General features: G+C 35.4%; 2 protein-coding genes and 1 long non-coding RNA gene across 23 annotated transcripts in view; 1 reads left to right on the top strand and 2 right to left on the bottom strand.

Annotated features, from left to right (window-relative positions):
• Positions 1-20,129, top strand: part of cadm2a (cell adhesion molecule 2a) — a 755,249-nt gene that overhangs the window by 504,302 nt on the left and 230,818 nt on the right.
• Positions 1-20,129, bottom strand: part of LOC147842065 (uncharacterized) — a 42,923-nt gene that overhangs the window by 14,786 nt on the left and 8,008 nt on the right. The window lies entirely within an intron of this gene.
• On the bottom strand, positions 17,238-19,891 carry LOC147842067 (uncharacterized). Its single transcript, XR_015501137.1, has 4 exons — positions 19,778-19,891; positions 19,152-19,185; positions 18,661-18,922; positions 17,238-18,183 (listed from the first exon to the last, which is right to left on the bottom strand). It is a non-coding gene; the product is annotated as an uncharacterized LOC147842067 (long non-coding RNA).

The raw sequence follows: 20,129 nt of genomic DNA, 5'->3' as shown, positions 1-20,129 counted from the left end.
AATAATCATTTCAGTTTGGTAAATTTCCTTTTAAGTTTAGTGTGCTGCCATCAACCACATCCATGTTTTCTCAACAACACTGTCATTCATTTCCTTCCAGACTGCAGAAGCACCGTTTCTTAACAAAATCCTGAGCACATGAGACAATTGCAAATTAATATCAAAAACTCATAATTGATAAATGCAATTTGACCATCTTCTAAACACCACAAATGAAGACACGTACACAAACACAATCTCTAACTCACTTGGTTCCTGTTGTATTGTTATGGTGATCATTTCCTAAAAGCATTATAAGCCTTAGTAATCATCAAATGACCTTGCGACATGATCTAATGTTAGGGTCTGTTTACCGAAAGCACCTTTACCTAAGTGGTGCTTGAAAATCACCATAAATCTATGAGTTCTCTTGAGTAATCGTAAAAGACCTAAGTGCATTGTAAGAAGATAAAGTTATGAGGACAATCGACCAACACAGGCTCATTGGGAAAATGTTCCCAGGGATACATTTCTGAGAACCGAGAATTATGTTCCTTGAGGACTATAGTTTGGTTTTGGCAATTGATATTTACAGAAGCCAAGTAAAACAAAACCCAAAGCAAAGAGCATAGTGTGATGGCATAGTAAAAACATGTGGCTGTGAGGGATAACCAGAAATGTACACAGCGGCCTCTAGTGGATTTGCGAAAAATGGCACATATGTGCAAATGTACATGACAGCCTCTTGTGAATTTGGCAAAACAAAACTGCAAGGAAACATAGTCTGTATCAAAAAGTTATTTATCGCTGCATATATATATATCGCTATATATATATCCTAAATCATGTTTAACAGAGCAAGGAAATTTTCACAGTATGTCTGATAATATTTTGTCTTCTTTTTATTTATTTATTTATTTTTAACCATTTTAAGGTCAAAATTATTAGCCCCTTTAAGCTATTTTTTTCAATAGTCTACAGAACAATGCATCATTACGCAATAACCTGCCTAAATACCTTAACCTACATAGTTAACCTAATTAACATAGTTAAGGCTTTAAATGTTACTTTAAGCCTAAAAAATATCTAGTCAAATAGTATTCACTGTCATCATGGCAAAGATAAAATAAATTAGTTCAATTCATAGAAATTAGTTATTAAAACTATTATATTTAGAAATGTGTTAAAAAAATAATGTGATGTGAAAAAAATAAACAGGAGGACTAATAATTTGGGGGGGGGGGGTAATAATTTAGGAGGGTAATAATTTATGAGGGGTTAATAATTCAAGGGATTTAATAACTCTGAGTTCAACTGTATTAAATAAATTGATAAATGAAATGATTAGAAAAGAAACAAACAAAACTATAAATACACATCTACATGTAAATAACTGAATAACTAAAATAAAATAAAATATTCTTTAACGTTTGAGTGTTAAAAGAAGGAAATCATCCATGGATCCATATTATTGGTAGCCTTATGTTCTTTAACCTTAATTTATTTTTATTTTTTTAGCCATTTTGGGCCGCAGTGTTTAGGTAGGGAGTTGCAAGCATTCATACACACACAGAACAGTACACATACTTTTCATACAGTCTTTTTTGCTTACATCCAAGTTCTTTGCTTCATTGGACCTATAGTAAAAACTGGACTGATTGTAAGTGTATACATCTGTTAACAGAACAGGCAGAACTTTTATTCACAATTACACTCAACTACCAGTAACTAGCAGATAGTACTCAGAATATATGTACAAACCTGTGTATGCTTAAAGATACCCCAACCTACTCCAGCATGGTTTTACAAAGTCTGCTACTATATATAAAAAACTAGTCTGGAGCTTCTCATCCTCACTGAATCACTTCTTGAAAATTAACGAAGATGAGTTTATTCTTTCTATTTATCAGTTTACCATAGCATCAGTTGAAACCATGAAAAATGAGTCATTACAGAGGTGGGACCAAGTCATTGTTTGGCAAGTCACAAGTAAGTCTCAATTCATTGCCCTCAAGTCCCGAGTCAAGTCCCGAGTCAAGACAGGCAAGTCCCGAGTCAAGTCCCGAGTCAAAGACAACAAGTCTCAAGTCAAGTCCAAAGTCCTGCAGTTTGATTTTCGAGTCTTTTCGAGTCTTTTTAACAGAAAAATAAAATATATACAGATTAGGTATGGTTGTAAGATCTGTATTAATTAAACAAACCTTTTTTTATTAAAGAACATTGCTCAGATATATAAAAATACAAATGCAATTTTCTGAAAAAGTACTGAACAGTGCTGCGTCTCGTCTCCACAGCATAATGCACAAGAACGAGTTCCACCAAAAAAAGACTCCATTTTGCCTCATCACACAGAAATTGCAGGTCTACTGCTGTCTAATTCATTAAGTTTAGTTGTGCCCGTATGTTATGTCTTCGGTGATCAACTTGTGATTAACCAAAATTACATAACCTCAATGAGGCAGCAGTAGACCAACTCCTGTATATGCCGCAAAGTTAAATTGAGTGAAATTGGAATTTTGTCAATTGAATCTCGTGTGTGCTAAAAAGATATTGCTGCAAATCTGTCTTGCAGCAATGTAAAATGGTAGCACATATTGTTAATGAAGTAGGCTACTTCATACAAACAATAATGTTGTTTTCTTCACATAGCGTTGAAGAGCTTTGCTCTCTACCTTGTGTGATGCTCGTGCACGGATTTCCTCTGTTTGTGGACAAAACTGATTGCGAGTTCTCAAATTTTCTCTCGCTCTCAAATATGCACTGCTCACACACAAATTTTCTTGAGCGCTCTCAGAGATTATATGCAAACTCACAATTTGTGTCGTGTTCCCTCTTCCTTTCATGCTTTTTGATATGATTCATATTGCTGCACTGTTTAATAACAATAACCAAAATACTAAAATAGACTTACATATTAAATGTTTAATCTAATAAACCATAACATTTTTGGTTGTTTTATATGATGAGATATTTTCAGTTTCAAACACTTAAAGACAGAGAATAGACCAGTGGTGCCCCCCTGAAAATTTGCTTAAGGGGGGCCAGAAGAGGCCAGCTACGTCAGTGGCACCAATCAATCCACAATAATTTTTTAGTGGCTATTTATTTATTGAAATATTGCATTGTATTGCATTTATGTAAGTAGATTTAAATAAATAATGTCAACAGCAAAATCATATCGGGTTGGCCACAGGGGTGGCTAGAGTTTACACAGGGGTAACACCCCTTGTAAAGGGGTTTACACCACTATAAGGCACCCCTGGAATAGATGTTGGATGTAAAGAATGCATTTTATTTTAAAAGCATTTAAACAAAAACTAATGCAAGCAGAAATGTAACTGTGATAAAAATAAGGAAACACTTGAAAAGGTATTATAGTCTACAGTAATCTCACTATCAATCTCATTTTATCATGGCAGCTAAAATAAAGTAAACTAGTGTCTGCTGGCTTCCACTTTGCTGATGAGATTGTGGAGGACATTTTCCATGTCATCCTCTTCATTTTGAGGAAAGCTGTTCCACAGGGCCACTGAACACGTATATTGGCATGTACTGTGTTTTGAACAGTAGCCTACTACAGTAAAGAACTTCAATTGATCAGTTGTGGAAATACTATAGTTGCTATGGTAACACAAGTGTAATATAAACAAATTACCCAGTGCTGTATTATTTTACAATATAGGGTATTTTATACTACAAATCCCTACACTTTACTGTAGTAAAACTACACTTTGTATTATTTTATCTGTTCACTATTGGTAATACTACTGTATTATGAAGCATTCATTAACAAGTCGTAAATAATACTAGCCTAAAACATAAGTATAATACAAGTATACAACAAGTATAATACTCAAAAACACTAGAATTTATTAAAGAATTTACCTTAACCTTTTAGTTTTTTGTGTATTGTTAATAAATAGTAAAGCAAGAAAGAAACCATATCAACATTCTTGGAATAACCCTTCGCTAAGCCTCGCCCTCCTTAGTTACTGTTGCTACTACGCCTGTCAAGCTTTCATGCCTGGCACATCTATTACAGTGTGTATGCGCTGGTGTCAGACATTCCCAAGGATTTAATTAGTCATTTTTGGCAAACAGGTGAGATATCTGAGAAAGCCAGACAAAAGAGGACTGCAGTATACATTACAGGGGTATATTCACAACATAATAGCAACTGATAAGAGAATAATTTTATCAAAATTGAAGCAAGGTTAGCCTAGCCACCTCATACGCTGAACATTCAACAGCATAGTTCATGCACAGCAGGAGAGGTGAAAGTATAAAATAATCTAATAACCTAAGAAACTGATGGATTTGTGCCGAATATTAGCATCATTGACCCATAACAGTGTACAGTACCTATTACTGTCAGCATGTTTGTGTGCTCTTTATCCAGTTTTTATTCAAATTTGCAGTTAAGTGGAAGAAAAAAAATTGAAATGCAAATCAAAGTATAAATAACAGAAGTGAACAAATAGATTTTTCCTACCAGCAAATATTAGTGTATGTATTTATATGCGTTACAATAGCGAGGGTTTAAACTAAGCAGTGCTCACAGGGTTCAACGCTAAGGATTTTTTCTACTGGCCCGATCGGGCCAGTGGTTCTGATTTTTACTTGCCCTGCCCAAATTTTCACTGGCCCAACCAAAAAAAAAAAAAAAAGAAGTTAATCGCTATTTGAATGTGCGTGTGTGTGTGTGTGTATACACACACACAGTTGATTTCAGAATTATTAGTTCCCCTAAATTATTAGCACCCCTGTTTATTTTTTTCCCCAATTTCTATTTAACAGAGAACAGATTTTTTCAGCACATTTCTAAACATAATAGTTTTAATAACTCATCTCTAATAACTGATTTATTTTATCTTTGTCATGATGACTGTAAATAATATTTTACTAGATATTCTTCAAGACACTTCTATACAGCTTAAAGTGACATTTAAAGGCTTAACTAGGGTAATTAGGTTAACTAGGCAGGTTAGGGTAATTAGGCTAGTTATTGTATAATGATGGTTTGTTCTGTAGACAGTCTGAAAAACAATTAGCTTAAGAGGCTAATAAATTTTACCTTAAAATGGTTTAAAAAATGTTTTTATTCTAGCCAAAATAAAACAAATAAGATTTTGTTCAGAGGAAAAAATATTATCAGACAAAATATCAACATTTCTTTGCTTTGTTAAACATCATTTACGAAATATTTTAAAAAGAAAAAACAAAAAACAAAAGGGGGCTAATAAATCTGTATATATATTTACGGTAATTTTTAAAATGTTTAAGGAAAACTATTCAGTTCATCAAGGCTATATTTATAAATGTAAAAAAGGTGTAATTGTTAAATATTTATTAAAATTTTAAATAACTGCTTTGTTATTGTATTTAGTTTCAAATAAAATAGTTACTCCAGACATTATTGATTTTATAACTTTTACCATTAATAAATATAATAATAATTAATATTAGTGATTTCTGAAGGATCATGTGACTGGAGTACTGAAGCTGAAATCTCATCTTTAAAATCACTGGAATAAATGAATAAATTAAATGATAAACTACTTTTGAACAGTTATTTTATAGTGCAACATTTCACAATTTGTATTTATGATGAAATAATTGCAGCCTTGGTGAGCAGAAGAAGCTTATTTTAACATATTTAATCACACTGACCCCAAACGTTTGTGTATTGTGTATAGAATATTTTATAAGTGAAAATGTGCACTTTAATTTAACAACCCACAGACATCGTCACCGAAAACAAATCGAGGTCAGACTTTCTCATATATACAGAGCCTCATTTCAATTGTCAGGTTTTGTAGAAATCGATCAATTGAATTAATCAATCTATTAAAGAAACGTTGACTATAATTCTGTATTTTAGACTTAAATTATAGAGAGACATAGCAGATGAACCGAGACTGCATCAGATCAATGTAAATCTTTCTTTCGAACTGTCAGTGCGGAAATGAACAAAACAACAGGCCTAATACAACATTTTATACGATTAAAATATGGAAAAATTAACATAGTAATTTCGGTCAATTTTCCTGACGGATAAACCGAGATCAGGCTGGATAAACAGCTCTCGGTAATATTTCAGCATGCTTTCACTTTCGCATTTACCGGTAAGAATGACATCTCGCCCTGCTCATCATTCCCTCTTCATATAGCCGTATATATGGCTATTACACGATCATAGTACACTGTGATATAGCCTGGGTCGTTAGTTCGTTGCATTGTTTTGTTTTCTCGCTACAATCGATACGCTCAATAGGACAGAGACCGCGTCTCATTCAGGCGATCTTGGACTGATTGATTTTGCGCGGATGCGAGCGCAACTGCTGGATATATGCCAAAAAAAAACGCGCTAACGGGTGAAACGAGACAGATTCCGAAACAAACGTCTATGTGTGAAAGCACCGTAAGATTGTATTTGCACACAATTGACAGACAGTCGCAGCACGCAGCTCTGGCTCGATCTGGCAGGCAAAAAGGCAGCAGCTGGCCCGATCGAGCCAGTAACATTTTGTACACTGGCCCGACTGTCTCGCACGCTGGCCCCGGGCCATCGGGCAGTCCTTATTGTCGAGCCCTGGCTCATAATATCGAGTGGGGAAAAAAAAGAAAAAGACCGCTGGGAAGCATAACCTGCTTTTTTTTTTTTTTTTTGTTTTTTTTATAAGAAACACAGTTTAGATCTGTTTAGGATAAGAGGAGTGTGAGTTATTGCCACCTATCACTGAATGTGAATATCGAAAACAAAACCAACTTAGCTGTTAACTCCTTTACCGCCCCTCACACAGCTTGATCCACGCTGGCATTTCTCCTCTTGGGCTTTGGTTTTGAAAAGGGAAAAAATCCCACCACCCAGTCCAAACTTTTAGGATAGCAGGTGTCAGATTTTCACAATCCAATTGCGCAACGATTTGGCTTGTTTCCCTCGCTCGAAAGCTTGACAGAGCCTCTGCCCGTAGCTACGATTGGTAAGCCGCGATTGGTGGGTGGCGGTTTTTGGGCGTGGCTTAGCGAAGGGTCAGTTTAACAGGATCCCGTGAGAGCAAAATCACTAAAGGTATGAGACGCCATCGTAAACAAAAGTCAAGCGAACGCAAAGAGACTGAATGCACGAGAGAGAGAGAGAGAGAGAGAGGTGTATGTTGTATGTGAGAGAGAGAGAGAGAGAGAGAGCGAGTATTGGCACGCGAGTATTGGCTCGATCTCAAGTTCAAATTCAAATTCTCTCTGCGTTCGCTTGACTTTTGTCCACTCCCGCGCCTCATAGTAGTCACGTTGGATACTGTCGAATCAAAACAATCTACCGTGCTTTGATTGGACGTCATGCCGAAAGCGCGCATGCTCACACACACGCGGGCGCGCATGCTGTCACACACACGCACACATAAACGGAGAGAGAGAGAGAGCGGTCTATGTCAACATACTTTTTTATCGTTGGGCTTTTCATGGGAAGCAGCAAGTCTTTACAAGTCAATAGGGGCAAGTCCTAGTCAAAGTCCGAGTCATTTATGTTCAAGTCCAAGTCGAGTTGCAAGTCTTTTTATATTTTGTCAAGTCGAGTCTAAAGTCATCAAATTCATGACTCGAGTCTGACTCGAGTCCAAGTCACATGACTCGAGTCCACACCTCTGAGTCATTATTTATCAAATCTTGCATGATGGAATGTATTTATGATTAATCTCAGTACCTGTGTGAGTTCAGATGTCTGGAGTCTTGTTGCAATTTGACTGTGATCTCTTTTTCAGATTGATTTTTATAGATATCTTTTACATGCATCAGCAGTTGTTTGTCCATGTTTTCTTTCTTTTTCGGTATAATCGAGATAAGAGCACACTAACATTACACATGTGTTATGTTCCTCATCCGCATTTATGTGGCAAGCAGTAATGCAATAAGGAACTGTCGTTATATAGAAATGTTGAAGTATTTATGATTTTTGTGTGGGATTTAAATATGGCTTTTAACAACTAATTATTCGGTTTCTGTATAATTAAATTTATTTGAGGTTTGTCGATTGTTAGTCACGTTAGACTTGTCTGCTAAAATGTTTAGGTTTTTTTCTGGTACATCAAAAGTTTATAATGTAATAGTTAATAGTTTTAGCTGTGACTATATTTGCATGCTCTTCCAGTTAAAGGAAACTTTTCAGTTCAAGGAACCTTTCTCATCTGATATGTGTTTTAATGCTTATTTAATGCTTATGCCGATTTGATGCTTAATCATTCATATCCCAGAAAACAATATTTTGTTTTTTAAAAGAAGTATCATGTATGTACCAATGGACATCTAAACACTGCTTATTTAAAACAAGGCTAAATTTGGGCTTTCAGTTAAAATCCAATAGATATCTTATAGCCCAAAACTAGACTAGTCATCAAATAAAAAAGAATGAATGACTACACATATAAAGTCTGTCTAAGCAGTATTTGATGACGAATATAGTTTTAGACTATTCTTAGATGTATATTAGATTTCAACTGACAGCCCAAGTTTAACTTTGTTTTATCCAAGTGATCTATGTTTAGATGTCTATTAGACATCTATTAAACATAAAATTGCTGTTGGGATCCTATACATTTAAATTATTCGGGTGCTTGATCATTGTTTTAGCAGATGGTGTTGAAAATCTTTTGTCTGCACTTTTGTGTTGGTTGTTGCTGATAGATCAAAAGTACTGACAGTTGATCAGTTTATGGTTAATGATTTTAGCATTTCATCAATGATTTGTACAAGAAGAAAGAACATTTTGTCATCTATATATTCTTAACTGTAAGTGATATATTCTATATATATAAATTTAACATATCTTTATTGATGTGGATGATGAAACTAAAACCCTAATAATTTGTGTTAATTCAAAAAAATGTGCTTTAAATTATATTGGTATAAAGTGATAGAAACATCAGTGTTGTATTTTGCCTGAATATTTTATTATACATTTTATTTATATTCTCTGTATTTTTTTATTTGTTTTCAACAGGGATCATGTGAAATAGCAAAATAAAGAGAAGCCGTCAATACACTAAAAAAAACATTATTATTATGTTTATTATTTATGTTTATCCTAAAAGTACAGCATTCAAGAGAAAGCTAAATTAGTTATTGTATATTTTTAATGTTTTTAAAAAATATGATACAAACAAAAATGTATATACATAGTAAAACATGCTAGAACATAACATGGGTATCTACATTGACCATCACAATGTTTCATATTAGATATTAGCCCCTTTCACACAGTAATACCAGTAAATATCCGAACAATTTCTGGAACAACTTTACCGGTAAATTCATAAAAAAGATCACACAGGCACAGGATATTCTGGATTTTTTCCAGAATAGATCATTCACACATCCATTCCAGAATACTGGTAAATTCTGACATCATTAACCAGAAACGATCTCCAAATGGCTGCACTTATGTTTGTAAAAGTGTCCGGCGTTTGTATATTGTGTAGAAGGGGTTCGGCGGGTTCACATTTATTTAAAGCTTTATCATTTATGCAGCTGCTTGTGAGACATTCAAAGGGTGAATTGCAAACTGCAGATAAATGTTTACACGCTTGACTACATTACAAATTCTGTGGATGGATAAGTTATGTGTACACCTGCGATGAAAACATATGGAGGAAAACTTTTGCATGTCGAGATGTTGTGTGGGCTGGAGCTCACCGGCTCCTCCGCTTCACGTGCACAAGCAACTGAAGCAGCCTGAAGGTAAACAAACAGCGGTTTATCACAAGCATTATCACTAATTTTTTACATAGTTGGCATTCAGAAGGAATCTAGAAACATTATCTGACTAACAGCTAGCAGCTAAATGTGTCTGGAAAAATATTCAATATTCAGTATTTCAATATTCAATATTTCATAAACAGTGTGGACGTGAATGCTCTCTTTCCGGCAATCTTCCTTCTGCGTTCACAAAGCGCAGCATTCCGACAAATATCTGATAATAATACAACTTCTCTTTCCAAAAAAAAAAAGCCAGAATGAATTTAACAATATTTTCAAAAAGGGCCTGTTCACACATTCAGACCTTTCTGGAAAATTACCTGCAATTTTCCGGAAAGGTCTGTATGTGTGAAAGGGGCTATTGTATCATGCCGTTTTGGTTGACTCAGCCCAACACTATGCACAGAAAACAATGATGTGATGACTTCTGAACGTAGTACATCCATGGAGATGATGTTTGTTTTTGAATAACGTTCCAATTTCAACAGTTTACAGTACCTCCTCAGACTGTACACTAGTTGTGTTTCACTACAGTATAAGAGGATCAATCACACCAGCCTGGATTATTGGTATTGACCATAAGGCTGGCACCTACTGTAAATGCCTTTTTAATGTTTGATTTTATTGAAACTTCTGTTTTACTGGAATGATGCTCAAAGACTAGTGATGTAAAACTGAATAATAAAACAGAAAACTTGAAGGTAACCATGACTCTATGTAATATGGAAAGAAAAAAATCAGTTTTCAAAGGTGATTATGGTTGGATGGAAACATTCCTCTTGAGTCCGTAATTTAGCATATCAGACTGAACTGATTAGAAGAAATCAGAAAGTGTGCAGCAGTTGGAGATTTACAAGGATTAGGGATGAGAAACATTGCTTTACATATAAGTCAGTTATCACTAAAGTTTTATATGAGTTGTGAAATATTCTTCTCACAGATCCACTGAAATGTTCTGTCACATGAGACATCAGACCACCCTGAAGTAGTAAGCCATTCTGTCACTTTATCAGAAGACGCAGCACAGTTCTCTGTTGTGCCACTATTTGGTTCTTTAGGTGTAGATGCCCAGAAGCTCGAACTACAAATCAGAATCAGAAGTTTAGTGCTGCTTTCTGCATGTTATGATAACGGCTGTGAGAATCATTTATTCAATAATAATTAGTTCAGTTTGGTGATTTCTTACTCATTTTTCAGTGCACTTCCATCAACCCATCTCCATGTGCCCTCAACATCAATGTCATTCAGACCAATCCAGACTGCAGCAACATTAGACTTTCTCATAACAAAATCCTGAGCACATGAGACAATTGCAGATTAATATCAGAAACTGATCATTATCTATCTCTCACTAAGCTGTAACACACACACACACACACACACACACACACACACACATACTTGCATTTGCTACCAAGTAGGGACACATGACAACATGCAGCCTGGTGGGAACCACCCTTTCTGAGTGGTCTACAGACAAAGTAAAAACTGATCCACACTCCATTTTCAGCTGTTATACTAAATATCACTTGAAAACTTTAGTTTAAGCCCCAGAAGACTGACCTGACATTTTACCAACTGCTGGGGACCTGGACAGGTTGAACAGCCTACTGGGGACCTCTGACGTAATGCATTGATATGCTAATTTATGACTAATTTATGCGAGTGTGTGTGTTTTAAAGGTTACCAGTGGGGACCTCACATCAAACATACAAGCAACACACGAAGTAAATCAGAAATCGTTCACATAACTGTTTGAGGAAGGCTGCCAAATCATCAGCCAGTTGGTCATTCTTACCTCACAGCAAGCGGTGCTTGTGATAACACCAATTCTGTCTGTTTTGACTTCAGTAATGCGCTACTGTATTGCAAAAGCGTTAAAATTCAAATGAATTTCATTCCAATAAACTTCTTTGGCAAAAATCATTTGCCCTGAACTTTATTTCACATTTCATTTAGGCAAACATTTCCGCTGTAGTACAACATTTGGAAATCTCATTGTACAAATAGTTTTTTTTTTTACAGGGTATATGCAGGATTTCTAAAGGAAATTTCAATACCTTTTTAAGACTTTAAGACCTTCTCAGAATATTTTAAGACCTCATCGCCACTGCAAGTTCTAATCAGTATCAGTAACCTTTAACGTAATAAACAGTTGTTAGTAAAAAGTTGTAGTTAAATAAATGAATGGAGCACAACCCTGCAACAGAACTTAGATAAGCTTAGAAGAAACAAAGCTTTAAAGAAAAAATTACGTTATTGTTTTTAGCGACAGGCTTCAGCCACTGTTTAAACTTGATTTTCTTTAACCAGGAGTATGCAAACTTGCATTTTCCCATTTTGCCGTCTGTTTTGCTCTATGACAGGGCTATTCAATTAGTTTGTCATGGGGGCCAGTTCATGAAAAGCATCCCAATTGAGGGGCCGGTGAGATATGACTTGCAATATGAGTGATGCCACAACAGCATATAAGAGCCAATATGCTGCATTTTTTCTCCTTAAGACGCCCATGTTGTGTTTTTCTACATTAAAATGTTAATATATTGTATTTTGAAACTACATAACATCACTGTAGACTTTATTTTCACAAACAGATTCAAATGTTGTATTTCAGAGCACAACAAAAGCAGTACATTTCTTAAGTTGGCTTCTTCTACATTCAGACACTTTTACATGTTGTGTTTTGAACTGCATAACAATTACCGTACGTTCACACCAAAAGCGGCGAGAGCGTCCAAGGTCGAAAACTCGAAACTCAAAACTCGCTACATTGATCTCATATTTAAAGGAGCCGTTGCAGCATATCAGTTACATTCCTGCATAAAACATGTTTCTAGCGTGAAAATGTTGCGCACTTCTTATCAAATTCATACAACAATGGAAGATCAAGTTGCGTGTGGTGTGGCTTTGCTCTATTTATCCAATATGTGTCCATATGTCTGAAATATCCTGAAGCAGCAGTACTGTTTTGTACTGTCACATCGCGTGAGATTCCCGCTTTTTTAAGATAAATTTATATATCATTAATGAACATCAGTAACTCGCCAGTAACTTATTTAATGTATGTTCCTGTAGGAAAAAATGTTAAATAATTGGAAATCCGGCGACCGCAATAATCAAACCCTTGGGAACAACTGTGGTCGGAACCAAAGTTCACAGGTCTGTGTTCTCTAAACTGCTATCAAGCGATGGACGTCTTCATTCTGATTGCTTGCCGCCGAACCGCGTCATAGCTCATTACCATAAAGTTGACTTCATTTCAACTCTCCTCGACGCTCACGCCGGCGAAGACGCGCCGCGCTGCTCCTCGCCGCCGGCTCTCATTGAAAATGAATGACTTAAGGCTACTTTGACGCTCTCGCCGCTTTCGGTGTGAACGTACGGTTAGGGATGCAACAATTATAGATTTTTGTTGTACGATTATATAGTCAGAAGAATAATCATGGTTTCATGGTTATCACGTCTAACGTAAATTTAAGCTTTAAATTAGGTGAGTATTTAAATGAACTGTTCTTATTATCTGCATTCATACAAACATAATCATCACAGTTGGCATAACTTTGTTTAGTTGCAGCAGTTTCATTCCATGCAACAGAAACGCGGCGTTGAGAAGCTTTTAAGATTAGGTATCCAAATTTTTTCGACTGCTCGTGCCACACGCTTAATTTTAGGTGACTCTTTCTCTGCGCAGCCTTCAACTGCAGTTCGTGCTGTATTGAACAGACGCACATCACTTCATAACTATAGCGGCTGTTTTTCGACTGAAATAAATTTGTTTTTGATGTCTTGGTCACACTATTTAGAGGGCCGGAACAAATTGCCTCGCGGGCCAATTTTTATGTAAATTAAAAATATATGTACATTTTTTATGTGAAGTTTGACAGATTCCCACGTTCTGTACTTTAGTATTCGAGGCGCTGACCTGATGCTGTCTTCACACTTCTTTTTACTAGGTACCGTGCCAGAAGTGATGCAGTCCAAAAGTTCCACTGCCTTTACCTCCTCTTCAGACTTTCCACTTTCTTTTTTTGGTGTATCTTGAGGCACCTAAAAAATAAAAATAATTTTACTTCAGCTTTTACGACAAACAATCTTTAGACACACAGCTTTTTAATGTACATTAGAACTTCTGTATTCAATATAAGGTAGAGGAGTACCAGACCATTACCATTGAGACCTACAAGGTTTTAAAACCCATCAAACATCTTTATTTAAACAGACTGCATTCAGTGTAGCTGCAGGCATGGTCACCAAAACCTGTGATTGTATATAGGGGTGTGAACCTACAGTGGTCTCGCAGTTCGGTTTGGTTAAGATATAATGCCATTGAGTCAGTTCAATACAATATCTAGGAGTATTGACGATGCCTTTCATTAACAATTTAATGTTTTACTTAGCAACAATAATTCTTGTATTAAAATTTATAATTCATATATATATATATATATATATATATATATATATATATATATATATATATATATATATATATATATATATATATATATACATATATATATATATATATATATATATTATTTGTAATACAATTTTGTCCTTTATTACAAGCAGTCAAAAATATGTACTGTAGCTTTAATTTTACCTGCTTAAAGAAAACTCTTTTTGAATGCATCAAACCACTCAAGTACATGCACAGAACAAAATGAGCATTTAAAGCAAATAAACTAATGTAAATATAATCTCGCTTGCTTTTTTAAGCGTTGTTAAACGCGTTCTTAAACACTATGATTGATCACGCGCTTAACAAAAAGGCTGCGATTGGCTCTAATGGTCAGCGTGGCTCTGTCGCTGTGCAGCAAGCAGTGACAAGGACACTGATGTTAAACGACCGAGCAATCAGCTGATCCATTAGACGGCGACGAGGTGGATCCACAAGTAACTTTATTGTTGTAACAGCCGAGAGAGGAGATAAAATGTTACCTCACGAACACGCCAGCAGGTCAAACGGGACTCCGAAAGTGAGAGAGTTTTAACTTTAATTTTTTCCTAGTTGGGTTCTGATGTGGGCTATATCCCTTTCAGTGAAAGACTGTCCAGCAAACTAACAAGCAGTAAATTGTGCATTTTAAGTACTCGCAGTCTCCTCCTTGCCATAGTAAGCTACCGCCATATAACGCATATGAGATGAATTAAGTCAGTACATAATAACCGTTTCTGAATATTACTGATCCTCAATAATGCGAGATGTGTCTTATATAATGCAAGATGTTTTATGATGTAATTTTGATTCAATACGCAAGCATCCCCACCCAAAGAAAATTTTTTTATGTTTTTTTAATAAGTCTAGTAAGATCGAAAAAAGCAACAATTGCTTATTTAATATCATCATTTAATGACTAAATGCAATGACTAAAATACGGCGCTTTATTCAAAGAATGTGAACTGACGAATAAGCTGATGCAATGCATAATGAGTCTGGCATAATGATCACCGCTATCTAAGCTAAGCATTCATTTTATATACAGACTGTATGTTAAAATGTAAGTTATTTTAAGTAATGGAACACTATATTAAAAAAATAAAAACTCTTATATAGTAGCCTATGCTCAATAAATGCGCCTCGTCATGGCTGAATCAGCGCATGTGCATCTGTTTAAAGCTTCTGTAAAGAACAGAATTATGACAGATGACAGAATTTCAATAAACACTTGATGTCTGCTGTCAAAACTGCAACATTATTTAAAAGCATTCATTACGACATTGATAGCATCTGTTATTGTCAAGCTTCTTCCTATTTAATGAGATTATTAAATTATTAAAATTATTTTAAAGATTACGTCTTGATATTTGGTTTCCTCTCTTACTCGCGGTTTAAGTGCGCGCTGCATGATAAAAAGACAATGACAACACGCGCATATGTTGACTTTTTGTAAACAGTTTTTTGTTTAAATATGATATTGCATTAATGTGCATAGATGCTTTGTAAGCTGTAAAATGAAAGCTAAAGCCTATTTGTTGTGTTTATGACGCAGATCCAGGAGGAGATCAGCATCAGCGCTGGTTTGGCAACTCGTCTGTATCAAACAGCAATATTCTTCTTCCATTTTACTTCTTTGGCAAATGTCAGTAGGCACGTGTGGTCATACGTTATCATCCCGCGAGTTAACAAATATGTCTGATCACAGCAAACGTGATTTTCCATTCCAAAAATGTGAGGCGCACCTCGCTCCTTTTGACAAGGAAAAAAAGGCGAGGTCCTCTTTTTTTTATGTCACTATGAAACGACTGAATCAGCTGCGTATTGATTGTGCAAGAGTGTTGCTGTCTATGTTGTTACAATTGTAATATTTAATACTACTGTGATATTCAAGATTTGTAAATTCATACAGCTTTGGATAACTTGAAACAGCGAGCACTATAGTCTCTCCTGTCTTTAAAAGTTCTCTGTAGTTGTCTTGACAACAAAAACTGCTGCTCTTGGATGAGCCGCTTGCAAAACAACTGCTGCTTTTAGTAAACCATTCAAAATATGCCCCTATTAACGCAAAAAACGCATTCAATCAGCCCCTTATGCAGCCAAACTAAAAATATATAAAATAATATTTTTAATCGTTTAACTGAAACCATTAATCGGTTACAAACGCACCCTTTGGGTTACCGATTAATCGATTATTTTGAGCATCCCTTTGCTACATATTTAAATGTTTTACATAAGAAAACACTCTCTGGCCTGAACTTGCCACGTGTGAGATGGAGAAAATGAAAGCACACAAAACCGAGGAAAAATCAGATGCTTAAGACATAATTTTTAAAATATTGATTTGCATTAAAAATGTAGCAAATATATGACAAGAGGTTGGTGATACAACAATTACGTGGAGCATTAATTAAATGCTTATTTACCATAGAGCGAAACAAATCATCCAAGTGCACAGCTGTGTAGCACACTGGCACAAACATAAATAGCGGCCAGCCTTGTTTGGCCCGCCAAATACCTTGGGCCAAAGAGGGCCAGCTGAGGCTTTGGGGCGGAGTGAATGGAGAGGCAGACTTTTTCTGAGTCTGGTAAAGATTATTACAGAGATAAATTGTTTGTGTCTATCTAAATGAGGATGTTATAAAATACATTTTATACCAATTACCGGAGAATTTCTATGGTTTTATATTATGGGTTGTGCGCTGAGTCATTCCTCTGTTAGTGGCGAGACCACTCGATGTACAATGCCAACAGTTGTGTAACGGTTGATTTGTGGGACATTCCGGGGGCGGGGTTTGTGTGACGCGCTGCGAGCTACTAGCCTGACAGCGAAATTGCGACAAGTTTTCAGCCTCACTGCTCAACCTTCTGGACGATTGGCCCGGCCTGGCCCGTTAAAAGCCCTGGCTCACACTGGCCTGATCGTGGAAATGCGGCTATTGCCATATACTTACATAATAGTTCACTAAAAAAATAAAATGAATAAATAAATAAAATTTAAAAAATTAATAAAAAATGGTCAATAGTTATAGGTTTCCAATATTCTTCAACATATCTTTTTTTTTTGTTTAATAGAAGAAAAGCGCATGTGTAAGTGCTTTGAGTGCCCAGAAAAGCGCTATTTAATGTAAGGAATTATTATTATTATTATTATTAAAAGACAAACAAAATTGAAACAAGTGAAGGGAGGGTAAATAATTGGAAGAATGTTTTAGGTTTTGGTGAGCTATCCCTAATGTCTAAGCTTTGATAAATGGAGTTGTGTTAAAATGTTTATAGCATGGATAACAAATCAGACAGTTAACGAACAATCTCAGAAATACAAAAATCCGGTTTCGATTTCGGCTTCTAATGAATATGAAAAACATTAATCGAGATAAACGATTATTTCATCATAAACTGCCCCCTTTCCAGTTGTACACATTTGTTGCTCTGCAAAGAATGACTAAAAGCATGTGCTGTAATGTAATGTTTGCAGCACGGAATGCGCATTATACATTGATTTACATTCGAATCATTTATGTTTTTTAAATGCGGGAAAGAGCGCATGCTGTCTTGTGTGTGCTCGCTTAGCCTCGGAGATGAGCAGAGCACACACATCTAACGCCATCTTAATGAGAGCACTTTAATGGTCAAATACATGGACATTTGTGTCAGAGCGCGGTGTTTAGTGATTATTCATATTAACCCTCATTTGTGTAATAAACAAACAAGCTGAGAATTAAAAGACATATGAAAGAAAAACCATATCAGAGCCGCACTGCTCTTCAAGAGACAGTGCGCAATATCCCTGCTGCTGACTTTTTTTTTCATTATTAATCAAACAACAAAAGGAGAAAATCCCTCACTTCTCTTGACTGAAGGACTTTTGTAGCTGAAGATTTTTATCTTACAGTGCAGATGCTTAAAGCACAGTTTGCTTCATATTTTTATTCTATTGTATTTATTTCCCTTTCCTTATTTACAGGGAAGAAAATAACTGTGTATATATACAGTTGATGTCAGAATTATTTGCCCTCCTGAATTATTAGCGACCCTTTCCCACCCCGATTTCTGTTTAATGGAAAGATTTTTTTTCAACCCATTTTTAAACATAACAGATTTTATAACTCATCTCTAATGACTGATTTATTTTATTTTTGCTATGATAGTCCATAATATTTGACTAGATATTTTTCAAGATACTAGTATTCAGCTTAAAGTGACATTCAAAGGCTTAATTAGGGTAATTAGGCAAGTCATTGTTTAACAGTAGTTTCTTCTGCAGACATTCAAAAATATAAATTGCTTAAGGGGCTAATAATATCGAGCTATTAAAATAGGTTCCAAATATTTAAACGTGCTTTTATTCTAGCTAAAATAAAACAAATAATCCTTTCTCCAGAAGAAAAAATATTATAGGAAATACTGTGAAAAATTCCTCTGTTAAACATAATTTGGGAAATATTTATATATATATAAAAATTATTCACAGGAGGGCAAATAATTTTGACTTCAACTGATAATCGTTTTAAATAATCGTGATTACAATTATGACCAAAATAATCGTAATTATGATTTTTCCCATGATTGAGCAGCCCTACTGGAACTGTACACTAAATGTAGTCTTTAGACAAAATGATCATCACACACACACACGAGTGAGAAACTTACAAATACACTCTCAGTCCTTCTTCGCTCTGGGACATCACAGGCTCTTGGTCATGTAGAACTGGGTAATTCTAGGATTACAGAGTCTGCGTCACTATCCATGTCCTGGACAAAAGATTCATATGTCAGTTTTTTATTATTAATAATAATAATAACAACAATAGTACAATTAATATTTGACATGAAAATGACTTGTAAAACTTGTCATAAAATTAACGACTCATGATGTGAACAATTTAACTGCAATATTATACAAACTAATGTATTTATTTAAGATAATGAAATAAAAACATAAAAATGAATAACATATACATTATAAACAAATAAGAATTACCTTCTGTATAGCTGAATGTCTCTCTTCGTTTAATCTGTATGGAAGCAAAGTAAAGGTAATTTCAATAAATGTACACATACTGAACTTAGCATTAGGCCACGTGTGATATACAACTAGAAGCGCCTAACGTTAGTATTAAATAAAGTAACTTACTCTAACGTTAACAAAACATGCTTATACTGTCTTTTGGAGCACGAATCTCACTGAAGAAATAAACAGTTAATATCACGCCGATTCTAACGCAGGCGTGAACTTGGGGTCAGCATTACTAACGTAACCTCCAAGTTTAAACATTTCCATTATGGACATGAGACATTGGTAACGTTAAATCTTTAAGCACATTAGTTTGTATTGTTTAACTAACTTACCTTAAAGTGTATGAAAAATGTTTACAACACACGTGCTCTTAGGTTAAGACCTTCACATAGTTATGTTAGCATAATGAAAGTTAATTACGACACAAATATGCTGGCTAACATTAACTTAGTTAACCTTAGTGAACAACTAACGTCAGCCTTGCTATAACAGTAGCCAAACCAATCTTAACAGCATGCTTAATCTGTTGAAGTGATCGGTCCATAAACAGAATTCTAAATTTACCATGATATTTATATAAAAAGTCTTACCTTTTTTTCCTCCATCATGCGTCCATCACTCGATGAAATCTCTGATGAGGTGCCGGCTGCGTCGCGCTCGCGGCAGTGTATTCTGCATTACCTGCAGCGCTCCAATTAGAAACTAAAATGGCGGCCGCGCGCGATTGCATCATCCAGTGGGGGAGGGGTGGTCGTGGTGGGGACTTTTTAAGTCAGGTCAACACACTGCTCGGGAATGTTTCGTTGTACTCATCAGGCCTTCGTTCTGACCATCTATTGTCAGTGTTTTGTTTAGACCTCTTACATTAAGTTGATTTATGTCTGATGCAAAACACAGAAATTAATGTTCATATGTGTCCATGATTCCTTTTTAACCATGGAA

This window comes from Danio rerio, chromosome 10, assembly GCF_052040795.2.
Source record: "Danio rerio strain M-AB ecotype USA chromosome 10, GRCz13ab, whole genome shotgun sequence".
In the NCBI taxonomy this organism is placed as follows: Eukaryota; Metazoa; Chordata; class Actinopteri; order Cypriniformes; family Danionidae; genus Danio; species Danio rerio.
The sequence above is the reverse complement of the archived record's forward strand: the minus strand, read 5'-3'. Positions and strand labels throughout refer to the sequence as shown.